The sequence below is a fragment of the Bos indicus x Bos taurus genome, chromosome X (genome assembly GCF_003369695.1).
Source record: "Bos indicus x Bos taurus breed Angus x Brahman F1 hybrid chromosome X, Bos_hybrid_MaternalHap_v2.0, whole genome shotgun sequence".
In the NCBI taxonomy this organism is placed as follows: Eukaryota; Metazoa; Chordata; class Mammalia; order Artiodactyla; family Bovidae; genus Bos; species Bos indicus x Bos taurus.
In genome coordinates, this window is record NC_040105.1 from 79,709,220 (window position 1) to 79,727,618 (window position 18,399).

Consider the following 18,399-nt stretch of genomic DNA (forward strand, 5'->3'; position numbering starts at 1 on the left):
ATGGTGCTGAGAGGCCAAGTGTTGGATGTGACTTTGGGGTCTTTCTAATTCGCAGAGCTCAACTCCACCTGCAGGGCTGCTAACGCCTCCAGCACCTCCAGTGGAGGCTGGTCACTAGAGCTCCTGTCCTTGGATGATCATAGCCCTGTTCCTCCAGCTTCTCCTGCCATTCTGTGAGGACACCTTCTCCTGCTCCTCCTCTGCCACCACTTCCACCTCCACAATGATGTCTTCCACCAGCAGCTGGAACACTTGCCACCAACTCTCTGTCCTCCAGGGTCACTCCTTTCTCCACTGCCTCCCTGCTGAAGAAGGCCGCCTCCTCACATGGTGGGCCACCTGCTGCCTGTGACATCCCCGACAGCCCCAGTGCACCAGCAGGTCTCAGGGCCCTGGCACCCTGAATACTCAGGCTCACACCAAAGAAGACCCAGGGTCTCCATGAACAGCAGGACCCAGGGAAGGATGATGTTGACAAAGGTGATTAATTCACCCTGCCTCTGGGAGAATCACCTGGGTCTCACCTGTTGTAAGCAGAGCTGCTCTGAATGAGACTTGGGCAAATGAAGTCCCCAAGCCTCCAGTCTTAGCCTGTCACCTGCTATCCGTATGACCTGAATCCAGGCTCTACATCCAGGCTGCATGAGCCTGAGCTTCTTCCCCACTGGGGAAAGGAGAGGGTCCTGGCCTCTCCACGGATCTGCTTTCAGGCCTAACCTCCTGATCCCCTCACATTCTCTGTGTCTCATCATTTACATCTCATGGGAGGACCTTCCTCCTGGGGGTAGTACTGCATGGGATTGACCCACAGCCCCTCGCCAGGGATCTGCTGGCTGCACGAGGGAGGTCAGCATGGGGCACATCAGGCCCCGAGCCCTGACATGGGCAGCCAAGAACCCCAACACCAGTTGCCCATTCTGGGGCCCAGAGAGACCCCACCTCAGCAATCCTGTTCCATCCTGGACAGTTGTGGCCCAACAACCAGTTAATGAAGTTCAGGCTACTGGTGTCCAGCCTGAGGCTGGGAGATCCCCATTCATCATCACAGAACCAGTGGACTGGAGAGGAAGTACATGACCTATATCCTGAAGGAGGACAGGGGAGACAGGGAAGATTCAGGTAGCAGAAGCATCAACCTCCCTCTCCCACCCACTCCCACTGCCCTGGGAGCCAAGTCGTACCAGCACTGCCAAAGTGGTTCTCCTTAACAATCTCTTTGTTCCTTAAGTATGTTTGTCCTGAAAGGAAAATACTTGCTTGCAGCAGGACTGGGGATGTCCTAATTCCTGCACCTACCAGTACCAGGAGGACAGAAAAGGTGAAGGTGCAAGCTTCTAGGGTCCTCAGCTTGCCTGCCAGGCAGGCATCAACATCTTCCATTTTTCCTTTCCTAAGGCTTACACTGAACACACGCATCCAGGTCATAGGATCCCCCCACCTCCACTTGCCTGCCCAGCTCCCCCACCTACCTGTCCTCAGGCTCCCTCCCTGCCCTTCAAAACCATCATGAAGCTAAGCAAGTCTTCATCTTGTTCGCTGACCATGATGGGCATCTGGCGGTGGTTCATCATCTGCTTTAGACCAAGGAGCCAGTCATGCCACATGCGGGGCAAGGAAGAATCTCGAGTAGCAGCGTTAGCCTCGGGCAGACCAAGGACACTGCGACAGATATCTTCACAGGCTCTCGGTACTCCCACTTGCCCGGCTGCCACAAGGACACCCCTAGTCCTTGCCACACCATCAGATGCACTCATCTCTCTGGGTCCCCTGTGGTCCTCTGGGACCCTTGTCTGCATCCCACAAGGGAGGATCTGTTTCTGACCACTCGTGATATATGGCTGGCATGTGTGTCCTGGGTAGTGGCATGTCAATTGCTTAAAACATCAGGATCTGGAGGCCCTGAAGCATGCTTTTTCCCTGGGAAAGTGCATGCATCTGAGTTTAGCAAGAGAGCCCTGGGTCTCTTACCTGCTCCCTGTCTTCACAAGGGGCAGCACGGATGTGTTGAGGTCCTTTAATGGACTGGAACCTGGTGATCCACAGTTGACGATAAGAAAGTCAAAATAAGATATTCCTTGGTTTACACAGAAAACCAATAAAGTCCCTGACATGGGGCTTACTCTGTTCTTGAAAGCCTCAGGCGCTTTTTCGATGGGGTAAAGGCACAGAGTGCGTTCTCAAGAGGGTCTTAGAAGCCTGGGCAGGAAAGTGAACCCAGAAGGCCTTTGCACTCCAAGGAATTAGCCTGAGAGAGAGAGGAGAGAAAGAAAGAGAGGGAGAGAGAAAACCCGGGGGCCAAAGCTCTGATGGAGCAAAGGTGTTTTAATCAATATGGTGTGGGCATATATACTGTCTTACAAGGTAGTTTTTCTCAGCAAAGATTTAGATTAAAATTTCAGACTTACAAAACATAGGTGATACATATTAAAGAGAAATAATCACTTTTACCATATGGTTTATAAGAAGGAAGAGGGTACTTATCACCGTATTGAAAAACTAACGAAGGGAATGCCTGCATTCCTCAGCCCCTGGAGAGGCTTGCCTCTCCTCCTAATTCCTTAATATTCAGGAATTAATATAGAAGAGAGGATTCCTGACAGATCCAAAACAGCACACAGGAAGCCTCCTTTTAAATGCTTCCTCACAATTCTCCCTATTTTATTATATTTGTAAAGTGAAATTTGATTTGTACACAGTTGTAGTCACTATGATTAAAATGAATCAAGAGTAACACAAAATTGATGTAATCTGGAAGCAAGTCCAGCCATGGGACCTTCTTCCCAGGTCGTTGGACCACAAATTATGTCGAGATCGAAGAATCAAAAGGGAATCATTTCTTAAAGAGAGAGAAGAGTTAAGACAAGTATATAGTTCTCAATTAATACAAGTTACAGAACGTAAAGGCTTATTAAATTGTAAATTTCCTATGGCTATAACAAAAGGAATGGGACATAGACTTGTATAAAATATGACTGTTTATAGTGAAAGAAATAGTTACTATGACCATGACTGTTCCCTGTGAAATGTCTGGTCCAAGTTCCAAATTCTTCAGTGCTCGATGCTCGCAGCAAGTTTCCAAATGCCCCATTGTTCAGGCCCACTCTGTTTATTGAGGACGATCCTAGGACAGGGTGGAGCTAATCCACCATCAAGCCACCCAAGAAGTCCTTTTTCATGGTAATGTTCCATCATAGTGTCAGTGACCTTCCATGCCTTTTGCAAAGCATAGTCACCCACCATGCTGTTAACCTCTTCTGAGCAGTTAAATAACCACATGCCATGGGACCCCCAATCAACAATTAAATAATTAGCCACAAACATTAATTTTCCTGATTTGGCTTGACATTAGTCCCAATAAACAGGAGTATATGTGAAGTTCTTATAAGTAACGTTCTTTGTTCTTTCCCTAACACTTTCCCTAAAATCTCAGTAGTATAAACATGGTTCACAGACAAAGAAAGGGCAGTAATAGTCTAAGAAAAGTCCAAAAATCCTTTTTGGGAGGCAGGGCAAAAGCCCATTTGATGGCTGATGTTTATGCTCAATTCTGCTGAGCGCATGCACAAGGGAAGGACTTCATAACCTAAAGAAATGTTAATTAGTTTTCCCTCCTCCCCAGGGTGTGAAGGGCCCTTTCACATTCCAGGGAGGCATCATATGGGTGGAGTCATTGTTTGATATGATTGGTCTTTTTTTTTGTCCATTCTACGACCTGCAATAGAGGGGGGTTGGGTATTAGCTCAAGTGGGGGGAAGTACAGGTCAAGAAACTGAGCATTGCCAGGAGAATGTACTCAGGACTCCAAGGCAATTGCTGTTGAGAGAACAAATTTTCTGCTCGATTAGTAAGGGTTTTTATTTGTCCCCAAGTGGGGAGATCATAAGGGTGATGCCGCCAAGGGCGATGCTTCCTGGAGATTTTTAGAGCTGCCATGGCCCATACTGGAATTTCTTCCTCTTAGAGTCCTTGTTGTCTCATCTCCATTTTGAAGACCAGGGGCCCCCTTGGGTGGAATCTTCCTAAGAGGAAGCCATGTGAGTTCGTTGGATCCATCTGGGGAAATAAAAGCATACCCCCTTCCCTGTAAGATTAGTTTCCCAGATTTCCATTGTTTTGTTAACCTGTCTTGGTACCAAATGGGCAGAGGAAGAAAAGTGTCTTTCATTTCTTTGAAATGCCTTTCTGCTCTTGTTAAGATATCTCCCTGTGGTAAGTTTAAAAAAATTAAAACAAATAAAGTTTTATTAACAATAGTTATATGCAGAGTACATCATGAGACACACTGGGCTGGAAGAAGCACAAGCTGGATTCAAGATTGCCAGATAAATATCAACAATCTCAGATACGCAGATGACACCATCCTTAGGGCAGAAAGTGAAGAGGAACTAAAAAGCCTCTTGATGAAAGTGAAAGAGAAGAGTGAAAAAGTTGGCTCAAAGCTCAACATTCAGAAAACTAAGGTTATGGCATCTGGTCCCATCACTTCATGGCAAATAGATGGGGAAACAGTGGAAACAGTGTCAGACTTTATTTTTTGGGGTTCCAAAATCACTGCAGATGGTGATTGCAGCCATGAAATTAAAAGACGTTTACTTCTTGGAAGGAAAGTTATGACCAACTTAGATAGCATATTGAAAAGCAGAGACATTACTTTGCCAACAAAGGTCTGTCTAGTCAAGGCTATGGTTTTTCCAGTGGTCGTGTATGGATGTGAGAGTTGGACTATGAAGAAGGCTGAGTGCTGAAGAATTGATGCTTTTGAAGTGTGGTGTTGGAGAAGACCCTTAGAGTCCCTTGGACTGCAAGGAGATCCAACCAGTCCATTCTGAAGGAGATCAGTCCTGGGTGTTCATTGGAAGGACTGATGCTAAAGCTGAAACTCCAATACTTTGGCCACCTGATGCGAAGAGTTGACTCATTGGAAAAGACCCTGATGCTGGGAGAGATTGGGGGCAGGAGGAGAAGGGGATGACAGAAAATGAGATGGCTGGATGGCATCACTGACTCAATGGACATGAGTTTGAGTGAACTCTGGGAGTTGGTGATAGACAGGGAGGCCTGCTGCCTGTGATTCATGGGGTCACAAAGAGTCGGACACAACTGAGTGACTGAATTGAATTCAACTGATAGGTTTAGAAAATATCTTATGTTGGAATCTAGTAAAGTCCGCTTTAGATAAGGAAGACAGTAGTGTTGTATTCCCCCTTTTTAAATTGTTTTATTTGCAACTTTAGTTTGTGATGTGCTCATTTGACTATGCCTAGTGTCCGTGGATTATAAGGAATACCTGTAATATGTTTAATAGAAAAATATTGCAAAAACTGTTTACAGTGTCCAGAAATATAGGCAGGTGTTGAAGTCCTTTAATGGACCAGAATCTGGTGGTCCAGAGTCGACCAATAAGAAAGTAAAGGAGAGAGAAAGAGGCTGATATTCCTTGGTTTACACAGAAAGCCAATAAAGTCCCTAACAAGGGGCTTGTTCTGTTTGTGGAGGCCTCAGGCACCCTCTCGATCGGGTGAAGGCACAGAGTGCCTTCTCAAGAGGGTCTTAGAAGCCTGGTCAGGAAAGTGAACCCAGAGGGCCTCTGCGCCCCAAGGAATTAGCCTGAGAGAGAGAACGAAAGAGAGGGAGAGAGAAGACATGGGGACCAAAGCTCTGATGGAGCAAAGGTGTTTTAATCAACATGGTGTGGGCATATATACTGTCTTACAAGGTAGTTATTCTAAGCAAAGATAAAGATTAAATTTCCAGACTTACAAAACATAGGTGATCCACATTAAAGAGAGAGAGAGTTGTAAATAATCACTTTACAATATGGTTCATAAAAAGGAAGAGGGTATTCATCACCATATTGAAAAACTAACAAAGGAAATGCTTGGATTCCTCAGCCCCAGGAGAGGCTTCAGGAATTAATAAGGAACAGAGAATTCTTGACAGATCCAAAACAGCACACAGGAAGCCTACTGTTAAATGCTTCCTAACAGGCAGGGCCATTGTTTGTTTTTATAGAACTAGGAATTCCCATTACAACAAAACAAGCTAATAAGTGAGTTTTAACATTTTGTGTAGCCTCACGGTGAAGAGGTGTGGCCCAAATAAAAGAATAATTAGTGTGGATACAGACATGCAAGAAAGAAGATGGAGAGAGTTCAGGAATGAGTTACATCTATTTTCCATAGTTCATTGGGTTGCAAACAGCGAGGATTAATACCTTGTGTGATGGGTCAAAGATGTAGGTGTATACAAGTAAACAATTACTAATAATTTCTTTAGCCTGGTGGTATGGAATTTTCCATAGCTGGTGAAGGGAGCCAGCATTGTTATGCAACAGAGCATGCTGTTCCTCTGGACTAGCAAAGGAAACCAGTTTATCAGCTTGCTCATTACCATAAGTCATTGGGCCAGGATGACAAGAATGTGCTCGAATATGTGTACCATAAATGGGAGAATTGCCGTTTCTAACAACAGATTGTAGTTTGAAAAAGAGTTGTTGAATAATAGGTTGATTGGAGTTTATGATGGAGGTTTCTATATTTTTTTTAATACAAAAACAGAATAGAGTCAAAGACTATATTAATGGGGTAAAGTGAAAGTGAAGTCACTCAGTCGTGTCCGACTTTTTGTGACTCCATAGACTGTAGCCTACCAGGCTCCTCCATCCATGGGATTTTCCAGGCAATAGTACTGGACTGGGTTGCCATTTCCTTTGCCTGGGGATCTTCCTGACCCAGGGATCGAATGCAGGTCTTCTGCATTGCAGACAGACGCTTCACCTTCTGAGCCATGGGTTAAGGATGCAGGCAAATAACTTGAATAAGAGCATATAATTCATTTGTTGAGCAGAATGAAATTTAGTATAAAAGACTTTATATTCCTTAAGAGACCAGAATGAAGCTTTGGCATTTTTATTCCCATCTATATAAAAAACCTCACTCTGTGGTATAGGCTGTGAGCTGATAATGCGAGAAATAATGAATTCAGTATTTTTGAAGAAATTCCACAGCTTACCAAAAGGATAATGAAATGAAATTTCTCCAAAATATTCCAGAAAGCTATTTGGAAATCTGGAGAAGTTTGTAATGCATTCTCAAATTGAGATTGATAGGTATTATAATTTTATGAGGATCGGAGCCAATTAGAGTTTTAGTCCTATTTCTTCCATTGATAATGATTAGAACAATTAAATCAAGGTAGGGTGTAAGTGACTTTATTCACCTAAAACAGGTATGGATCCATTCTACTGGGTGTTCTTTTTGGGCAAGAAGTTCTGTGGGAGAATGAAGAGAGGGGAATATAAACAATTCTAGAGGTAAATCTAGTTTGATGTGAGTAAAAAATTGTTTTTGTAATTTATTTTGCACCAAATAGAGTTCTTCTCATGTCTCTTGAGAAAGTGAACGAGGGCTATTTAAATCAGGCTCTCCTTTTAAAGTATTAAATAGGTTATTCAGTTGATAATTAGCAATGCCTAAAGAAGGTCTAATCCAGTTAATATCACCTAAGAGATTTTGAAAATCATTTAAGGTTGATAATTTATCAGTACAGATCTGAGTTAGCTGGGGAGTAATATGTTGTCTCTTAACAACAAACCCCAAGTAATGGTAAGGTAGAGGTTTGAGTTTTTTCAGGGGCAATGATTAACCCAGAGTTTTTGAAAGCATAGTTGAGCTATATCAAACATGTGTTGAGTTTCTAAGATAGATGGAACTGAAAACAATATATCATCCATATAGTGAATAACAAGAAAGTTAGGAAATTGCTTTCTCACAGACTCAAGGGCTTTGGCTACATAGTACAGACGCATGGTGGGAGAATTCATCATCCCTTGTGGCAGTGCAGTCCATTGGTACCGTTTATGAGGTCCAATATGATTAGGATAAGGGAGAGAAAAAGTGAATCTCTCTTGGTCTAAAGGGTGTAAAAGTATATTAAAAAAGCAAACTTGTAAATCAATAATAATAATATGCCAATTTTGAGGAATAGTGGTAGATGATGGGATTCCTGGTTCTAATGCAACCATAGGTTTCATATATGCATTAACTTTTCTAAGGTATGTTCAGTTCAGTCAGTCAGTTCAGTAGCGCAGTTGTGTCCGATTCTTTGCGACACCATGAATTGCAGCACGCCAGGCCTTCCTGTCCATCACCAACTCCCGGAGATCACTCAGACTCATGACCATTGAGTCGGTGATGCCATCCAGCCTTCTCATCCTCTGTCGTCCCCTTTTCCTCCTGCCCCCAATCACTCCCAGTATCAGAGTCTTTTCCAATGAGTCAATTCTTTGCATGAGGTGGCCAAAGTACTGGAGTTTCAGCTTTAGTATCATTCCTTCCTAAGAACACCCAGGACTGATCTCCTTTAAATGGACTGGTTGGAACTCCTTGCAGTGCAAGAGACTCTCAGGAGTCTTCCCTAATACCACAGTTCAAAACCATCAATTGTTCAGCACTCAGCTTTCTTCACAGTCCAACTCTCACATCCATACATGACCACTGGACAAACCATAGCCTTGACTAGATGGACCTTTGTTGGCAGACTAATGTCTCTGTTTTTGAGTATGCTATCTAGGTTGGTCATAATTTCCTTCCAAGGAGTAAGTGTCTTTTAATTTCATGGTTGCAATCACCATCTGCAGTGACTTTGGAGCCCAGAAAAATAAAGTCTGACACTGTTTCCCCATCTATTTCCCATGAAGTGATGGGACCAGATGCCGTGATCTTCGTTTTCTGAATGTTGAGCTTTAAGCCAACTTTTTCACTCTCCTCTTTCACTTACATCAAGAGGTTTTTAGTTCCTCTTCACTTTCTGCCATAAGGGTGGTGTCAGCTGCATATATGAGGTTATTGATATTTCTCCCGACAATTTTTATTCTAGCTTGTGCTTCTTCAAGCTCAGCGTTTCTCATGATGTATTCTGCCTATAAGTTCAATAAGCAAGGTGACAACATACAGCCTTGACGTACTCCTTTCCTGTTTGGAACCAGTTTGCTGTTCCATGTCCATTTCTAACTGTTGCTTCCTGACCTGCATATAGGTTTCTCAAGACGCAGGTCAGGTGGTCTAGTATTCCCATCTCTTTCAGAATTTTCCAGTTTATTGTGATCCACACAGTCCAAGGCTTTGGCATAGTCAATAAAGCAGAAATAGATGTTTTTCTGGAACTCTCTTGCTTTTTCCATGATCCAGCAGATGTTGGCAATTTGATCTCTGGTTCCTCTGCCTTTTCTAAAACCAGCTTGAACATCTGGAAGTTCACAGTTCACGTATTGCTGAAGCCTGGCTTGGATAATTTTGAGCATTACTTTACTAGCATGTGCTGCTGCTGCTGCTAAGACGCTTCAGTCATGTCCGACTCTGTGCAGTCCCATAGACGGCAGCCCACCAGGCTTCCCCGTCACTGGGATTCTCCAGGCAAGAACACTTGAGTGGGTTGCCATATCCTTCTCCAGTGCATGAAAGTGAAAAGTCAAAGTGAAGTTGCTCAGTCGTGTCCGACTCTAGCGGCCCCATGGACTGCAGCCTACCAGGCTCTTCCATCCATGTAATTTTCTAGGAAAAAGTACCAGAGTGGGGTGCCATTGCCTTCTCCGACTAGGGTGTGAGATGAGTGCAACTGTGCCATAGTTTGAGCATTCTTTGGCATTGCCTTTCTTTGGGATTGGAATGAAAACTGACCTTTTCCAGTCCTGTGGCCACTGCTGAGTTTTCCAAATTTGCTGGCATGTTGAGTACAGCACTTTCACAGCATCATCTTTCAGGATTTGAAATAGCACAACTGGAATTCCATCACCTCCACTAGCTTTGTTCGTAGTGATGATTTCTAAGGCCCACTTGACTTCACATTCCAGGATGTCTGGCTCTAGGTGAGTGATCATACCATCGTGATTATCTGGGTCATGAAGATCTTCTTTGTACAGTTCTTTTGTGTATTCTTGCCACCTCTTCTTAATATCTTCTGCCTCTGTTAGGTCCATACCATTTCTGTCCTTTATCGAGCACATCTTTGCATGAAATGTCCCCTTGGTATCTCTAATTTTCTTGAAGAGATCTCTAGTCTTTCCCATTCTGTTGTTTTCCTCTATTTCTTTGCATTGATCGCTGAGGAAGGCTTTCTTATCTCTTCTTGCTATTCTTTGGACCTCTGCATTCAGATGCTTATATCTTTCCTTTTCTCCTTTGCTTTTCTCTTCTCTTCTTTTCACAGCTATTTGTAAGGGCTCTGCAGACTGCTATTTTGCTTTTTTGAATTTCTTTTCCATAGGGATTGTCTTGTTCCCTGTCTCCTGTACAATGTCACGATCCTCCGTCCATAGTTCATCAGGCACTCTATCTATCAGATCTAGGCCCTTAAATCTATTTCTCACTTCCACTGTATAATCATAAGGAATTTGATTTAGGTCATACCTGAATGGTCTAGTGGTTTTCCTTACTTTTTTCAATTTAAATCTGAATTTGGAAATAAGGAGTTTATTATCTGAGCCACAGTCGACTCATGGTCTTTTTTTGCTGACTGTATACAGCTTCTACATCTTTGGCTGCAAAGCATATAAGCAGTCTGTTTTCAGTGTTGACCATCTGGTGATGTCCATGTGTAGAGTCTTCTCTTGTGTTGTTGGAAGAGGGTGTTTCATATGATCAGGGCGTTCTCTTGGCAAAACTCTATTAGCCTTTGTCCTGCTTCATTCCGTACTCCAAGGGCAAATTTGCCTGTTACTCCAGGTGTTTCTTCACTTCCTACTTTTGCATTCCAGTCCCCTATAATGAAAAGGACATCTTTTTTGGGTGTTAGTTCTAAAAGGTCTTGTAGGTCTTCACAGAACCGTTCAACCGCAGCCTTTTCAGTGGTACTGGTTGGGGCATAGACTTGGATTACTGTGATATTAAATGGTTTGCCTTGAAAATGAGCAGAGAGCCTTCTGAAATTTTTGAGATTGCATCCAAGAACTGCATTTCGGACTCTTTTCTTGACCATGATGGCTACTCCATTTCTTCTAAGGGATTCCTGCCCATAGTAGTAGATATAATGGTCATCTGAGTTAAATTCACCCATTCAAGTCCATTTTAGTTCACTGATTCCTAGAATGTCGACATTCAATCTTGCCATCTCCTGTTTGACCACTCCCGATTTGCTTGAATCATGGATCTAACATTCCAGGTTCCTATGCAATATTGCTCTTTACAGCATCGGACCATGGTTCTATCACCAGTCACATCTGCAACTGGGTATTGTATCCCTTCATTCTTTTTGGAGTTTTTTTTCCACTGATCTCCAGTAGCATATTGGGCACCTACAGACCTGGGGAGTCACTTTTTCAGTATCTTATCATTTTGCCTTTTCATACTGTTCATGGGGTTCTCAAGGAAAGAATGCTGAAGTGGTTTGCCATTCCCTTTTCCAGTGGACCACATTCTGTCAGACGTCTCCACCATGCCCGCCCATCTTGGGTGGCCCCACAGGGCATGGATTTGTTTCACTGAGTTAGACAAGGCTGTGGTCCTAGTGTGATTAGATTGACTAGTTTTCTGTGATTATGGTTTCAGTGTGTCTGCCTTCTGATGCCCTCTTGCAACACCTACTGTCTTACTTGAGTTTCTCTTTCCTGGATGTGGGGTATCTCTTCACAGCTCCTCCAGCAAAGTGCAGCTGCTGCTTTTTACCTTGGATGAGGCATATCTCCTCACTACCACCCCTCCTGACCTTGAATGTAGAGTAGCTCCTCTTGGCCCTCCTGCGCCCGTGCATCCACTGCTCCTTGGACGTGGGGTTGCTCTTCTTGGCCGCTGCCCCTGATCTTGGGAGTGTGATTGCTCCTCTGGGCCGCTCCTAAACTGTCACAGCCTGGCACTCTTGGCCATCACCCCCGGCCTCGGACATGGGGTAGCTCCCCTCGGCCGTTAGGAGACGCCATTTGTTAAATTTCTTTTTTATAACAAAAATAGGAGAGTTCCAAGGAGAATAAGATTCCTCAATATGCTTTAATTCTAGTTGTGTATCTATAAGTTCCTTCAGTTCAGTTCAGTTCAGTAGCTCAGTCATGTCTGACTCTTTGCGACTCCATGAATCGCAGCACGCCAAGACTCCCTGTCCATCACAAACTCCCGGAGTTCACTCAAACACACGTCCATCGAGTCAGTGATGCCATCCAGCCATTTCATCCTCTGTCATCCCCTTCTCCTCCTGCCCCCAATCCCTCCCAGCATCAGTCTTTTCCAATGAGTTAACTCTTCGCATGAGGTGGCCAAAGTACTGGAGTTTCAGCTTTAGCATCATTCCTTCCAAAGAACACCCAGGGCTGATCTCCCTTCAAATGGACTTGTTGGATGTCCTTGCAGTCCAAGGGTCTCTCAAGAGTCTTCTCCAACACAACAGTTCAAAAGCATCAATTCTTCAGCACTCAGCTTTCTTCACAGTCCAACTCTCACATCTATACATGAACACTGGAAAAACCATAGCCTTGTCTAGACGGACCTTTGTTCCTTAGCTGCCTGTAATTTCTCTTTCATGAGGAGTCACTGCTCTGTCCAAATAGGCTCGTCATCCTTCCAAGTTATTTTAATAATTGTATTGTTTGTTAAATGAGAAGTGGCCCTTAGGAAAAATGTGGAATGTATATCTGAGTTTGCCATTGCATATGTAAGTCCCTTCCTATTAGATTAAGGGGTGCATCTATCACATAATGTTTTAATGTTGCAAGTTGGCCTTCTGGTCCCTCACATGGATACATTTGAGTACTCTGATTAATCTCTTGTACTTTGGTTTGAGAAAGCCATGCAATTTGGCAAGAAATTTTTTGTACAGGTCAGGATTTGGGCCATAAATGTTTGGAAATAATAGTAATATCAGATCCAGTGTCGAGGAGACCAGAAAATCTTTTACCATTAATTTTAATATTTATAGTCGGTCAGGCAAATTTAGATATTAATGATGTCCAAAACGACTGTTTTTGATCTGTACTGCCAAATCTGCCCATCTGTACATCATTAGAGGAATTAATAGAAATATAAGGTAAAAGGAATAATTGAGCTATTTTATCCCCTTTTTTGAATTGCCATAAAATCTGAGATGACATCATAATTTGAATTTCTCCTTTATAATCAGAATCAATTACTCCAGGGTGAACAGTAATTCCTTTAGAAGTCAAACTAAATTGGCCAAGTAAAAGACCACAGGTTTGTGGGGTCAGAGGTCCAAAAAGTCCAGTAGGTATTCTAGAGGGGACTGCCTGGGGGTAAAGGAGAAAGTAATTTAAGGCCGGTATATCGACGACAGCACTGCTGGATGTTGAGGGTTTGAGGGAAAAGATGGGATTTGCTACTGGTTTTTGTTGAAGGGAACCTGTGAGGTCCCCTGCTTGGAGTTTCCTGGAATTGGTCTCCCTTCAGTTTCAACTTTAGGCTTACAATCTTTGGCCCAATGCATTCCTCTATGGCAGTGAGGGCAGATTTTTGGAGGTTTTTTATAAACTTTCTTAGGGCATTCCCTTTTTAAATTGTTCTTATCTCCACATGTAAAGCATCCATCATTTCCCTTTCTTAAAGCAGCAACCATTGTTTCAGCTAGGATTTTCATCTTTTGAGTTTCTGACCCTAGATTGTGACAAGCCTTCAAATAATCAACAATAGTCCCTGTGTAATGAATTGAAGCTATAGATTTTTGACATTTCTGATTTGCATTTTCATAAGAAAGTTATTTCTCTAGTTGCCTTTTGTCTTCTTCTCCAATTACAGTATGGGAAATAGCAGTTTTGTAATCTAGCTAAAAAAATCAGCATATGTTTCATTGGGACCCTGTAATATTTTAGTATAGCTACCTGTAGGTGCCCCTTGAGGAGTAATTTGATCCCAAGCTTAAAGGGCTATTGTTTTTAATTGTTCATGTAACAAGGGAGGGCACTGTATTTGAGCTTCTGTATGGAAAAAGCAAGAGAGTTCCAGAAAAACGTCTATTTCTGCTTTATTGACTATGCCAAAGCCTTTGACTATGTGTATCACAATAAACTGTGGAAATTCTGAAAGAGATGGGAATACAAGACCACCTGATCTGCCTCTTGAGAAATTTGTATGCAGGTCAGGAAGCAGTAGTTAAAACTGGACATGGGACAACAGACTGGTTCCAAATAGGAAAAAGAGTTTGTCAAGGCTGTATATCGTCACCCTGTTTATTTAACTTATATGCAGAGTACATCATGAGAAATGCTGGACTGGAAGAAACACAAGCTGGAATCAAGATTGCCAGGAGAAATATCAATAACTTCAGATATGCAGATGACACTACCCTTATGGCAGAAAGTGAAGGGGAACTAAAAACCTCTTGATGAAAGTGAAAGCGGAGAGTGAAAAAGTTGGCTTAAAGCTCAACATTCAGAAAACGAAGATCATGGCATCTGGTCCAATCACTTCATGGGAAATAGATGGGGAAACAGTGGAAACAGTGTCAGACTTTATTTTTCTTGACTCCAAAATCACTACAGATGGTGACTGCAGCCATGAAATTAAAAGACGCTTACTCCTTGGAAGGAAAGTTATGACCAACCTAGATAGCATATTCAAGAGCAGAGACATTACTTTGCCAACAAAGGTTCGTCTAGTCAAGGCTATGGTTTTTCCTGTGGTCATGTATGGATGTGAAAGTTGGACTGGGAAGAAGGCTGAGCACCGAAGAATTGATGGTTTTGAACTGTGGTGCTGGAGAAGACTCTTGAGAGTCCCTTGGACTGCAAGGAGATCCAACCAGTCCATTCTGAAGGAGATCAGCCCTAGGATTTCTTTGGAAGGAATGATACTAAAGCTGAAGCTCCAGTACTTTGGCCACCTCATGTGAAGAGTTGACTCATTGGAAAAGACCCTGATGCTGGGAGGGATTGGGGGCAAGAGGAGCAGGGGACGACAGAGGATGAAATGGCTGGATGGCATCACTGACTCGACGGACATTAGTCTGAGTGATCTCCGGGAGTTGGTGATGGACAGGGAGGCCTGGCGTGCTGCGATTCATGGGGTCGCAAAGAGTCAGACAGGACTGAGCGACTGATCTGATCTGATCTGAGCATCAAATTGTCCTGTGCCAGTTAGCATTTCAAAAGTTATTTGATTTTGGGGAGCAGCAGCTCGAGCATTTCTGTTAGCATGTTCTCTGGCTATATCATGAAACCACAATATCCATTGAAGTTATTCTCCTGGTTTAAGAAGGGCTTTTATTAAAGTTCGCCAATCATGGGGAATAAAACCTCCAATAGAAGATGTTACAGAATTTAGAAGTGCTTTAGTAAAAGGTGAATGTGGGCCATACATAGCTATAGCTTTTTTTTTTTTTTTAATGTGTCGCATGTGAAAAATGTTAATACTCTCATAATGAGGTATTATGTGCCCTTGATTGTCAGGATTTCTAAAAACTGGAAAGGCAGAGAAACCATCAGCTTCAGAGAATTGTTTTCAAAGCCAGCCATTCAGAGAGCCTCTGTCGTGAAGGAGAGTGAGTAGGGAGATTATTGTTATTCCGAAAGGTGTTATTGGCTTTAATGTCAAAAGGTGTCTTAAAGGAGTCGTTGCCAGAATCATTAGGTTCTAGCAAGGGAGAGACTTTGGGATTTGTGCCCACTGGCAGGGGAGGAGCACTTATAGCAACCAGGGCAGGGCTTGTAAGAAAATTCTGAAATATTTTATGTCGTTCTAACTGGGCCTTTCCTAAGGTTTTGTCATCTAATTCATATTCATGTAATAAGTGTTCTGCCTGTTGCCTAATATTAGGAGGGCTAGAATTACCTTGTAATTGCAAAATCACGACTTCAATAAGAGCCCATAGGGGCCAGAAATCTATCGGGATATTTTTTTTTTCCCTGTCTGGCGGCACATTCAACATTCTCTTTAGCCCAGTGCCAAATTTCTAAATCAAAACTATCTTCATCAGGGAACCAAGGGTTACATTCAACTACTGTCTGAAGGCAAGCCTGTATTCACTGAGGCAAAACTGAAAATCCCTGAACTTTAAATAAGTGATGAAGTAAAGTAGAAAAGTGATGGGGCTTTCCAGCCGTTTGACCCATATTTTAGTACTTACTGGCCTCAATAGGCCCTCGGGGTCACTCCATCTGTACCTGCCATGTGTACCACGCTCCTGTTCTGGGTGCCACTTGTTGAGGTCCTTTAATGGACCAGAACCTGGTGGTCCAGAGTCAATGATAAGAAAGTAAAGGAGAGTGAAAGAGGCTGATATTCCTTAGTTTATGCAGAAAACCAATAAAATCCCTGACACGGGGCTTGATCTGTTCACAAAGGCCTCAAGTGCCCTCCCGATGGGGTGAAGGTGCAGAGTGCCTTCTCGAGAGGGTCTTAGAAGCCCTGGCAGGAAAGTGAACCCAGAGGGCCTCTGCACTCGAATGAATTAGCCTGAGAGAGAGAAAGAAAGAGAAGGAGAGAGAAGACATGGGGACTAAAGCTCTGATAGAGCAAAGGTGTTTTAATCAACATGATGTGGACATATATCCTGTCTTACAAGGTAGTTATTCTCAGCAAAGATAAAGATTAAAATTTAAGACTTACAAAACATAGGTGATCCATATTAAAGAGAGAGAGTGTTGTAAACAATCACTTTTACCGTATGGTTCATAAGAAGGAAGAGAGTACTTATCACCGTATTGAAAAACTATCAAAGGAAATGCTTGCATTCCTTAGCCATGGGAGAGGATTGCTTCTACTATTAACTCCTGAATATTCAGGAATTAATAAGGCACAGAGGATTCCTGACAGATCCAAAAGAGCATGCAGGAAGCCTCCTATTAAATGCTTCCTGAAATGGTTGTACTGGAGTCATCTGGCACACTGTCTCTGGTCACTGATGACATACATTCCTGCCAAAGTGTGTAGCATCTATGCAGATGTGAGCCAAAATGAGCCTCCCATAGTCATTTGCTTAGACACATACAGGTAGAGAGACTGCCAGGCTCTGCTGGCACTGTGCCTGTGGAGATCACAACTCCCCCTGTCCCCAATTCCCTTGCCCCCCAATTCCCTCGACCCCCCTCAGCTGGCTGGTGCCCTCACCCCCACCCCTCCTCCTGCTCCTGTTCCTTCTCCTCCTCTGAGCATCTGACCTAGAAGAAGCAGCAGTAAGGATACGGCTTTTCCCCAGGTGCCAGGGATGCCCTGGATGATGGCACTTCTCTGATTCAAGGGATGCTTTCTCTTCTGATGGTCCTTCTTCTGGATCCGAAGATAGGCTTTGGGGTCTTTCTCATTGGCAGAGCTCAGCTCCACCTGCAGGGCCACCAATGCTGCCAGTGCTTCCAGTTGGGGCTGGTCACTCGAGGCTCCTGTCCTTGGATGTTCCTGGCCCTGCTCCTCCAGCTGCTCCTCCTGCTCTTTTGCAGACACCTTCTTCTGCTCCTCCTCCGCCACCACTTCTACCTCCTAAATGTTGTCTGCCACCAGCAGCTGGAACACTTCCTGATCCCCAACACCTCTCCCTCCTCCAGTGCCTCTCCTTCCTACACTGCCTCCTTTCTGAAGAAGGAAAACTTTGCACCCATATTTTAATATGTGAAGTAGAAGAAAAGTAATTTTTTAATACAGGGAAATCATCCTTCAGGTGCACATATGCATGAAGCAGGGCATCCAAAGCTAGTGATCTGGAAGAATCCAGAGGAAAAGGGTGAGGAGGGATGAAGGGTGGGCTTAAGGATGTGTTGGACACATGTGTACCTATGGCTCACTAAGTTTGATGTATGGCAGAAACCATCACTATGTTGTATAGTAATCATACTCCAGTTAAAATAAAGAAATCAATTTAAATTACTAACAAAATTTTAAAAAGCCCTGTGGTGACACAAATGGAAAGACAATCCAACTTGAAGGAATCTATGTAAGCATATAATTGATTCACACTGATGTACAGCACAAACTACTACAACAGTATAAAATAACTACACTCAAATAAAAATTGATTTAAAAATATTACAATGCAACTATACCTCCAAAGTCAAAAGTGAAGTGAAGTCGCTCAGTCATATCCGACACCTTGCGACCCCATGGACTGTAGCTTACAAGGTTTCTCTGTCCATGAGATTTTCCAGGCAAGAGTACTGGAGTGGGTTGCCATTATACCTCCAGCAGTGAATAAATAAATGGTTCCCCCATTTGCAATGTATATGTCTTTAGGGACATTACACTAAGTAAAATATTCAGTTAGAGGAAGACAAAAACATTATCATCACATGATACTGTTAGTTAAAATACCTGAGTAATAGAAACAGAGAGTTGAATGTCGTTGTTGAGGGCTAGTGGAAATGGACCATGATGGTCCAAGGTACCAACTTTAGTCATACATTGAATAATCGCAGAAGAGAAGATACTGTAAGAGGGCAGGAGGAATAAGGAGCTGCACATTGAGCTCAGGTCCATTAGT

At 43.2% G+C, this 18,399-nt stretch overlaps 1 pseudogene; it reads right to left on the reverse strand.

Annotated features, from left to right (window-relative positions):
* Positions 1-1,475: 1,475 nt before the first annotated feature.
* On the reverse strand, positions 1,476-17,555 carry LOC113888088 (annotated as a pseudogene).
* Positions 17,556-18,399: the final 844 nt, after the last annotated feature.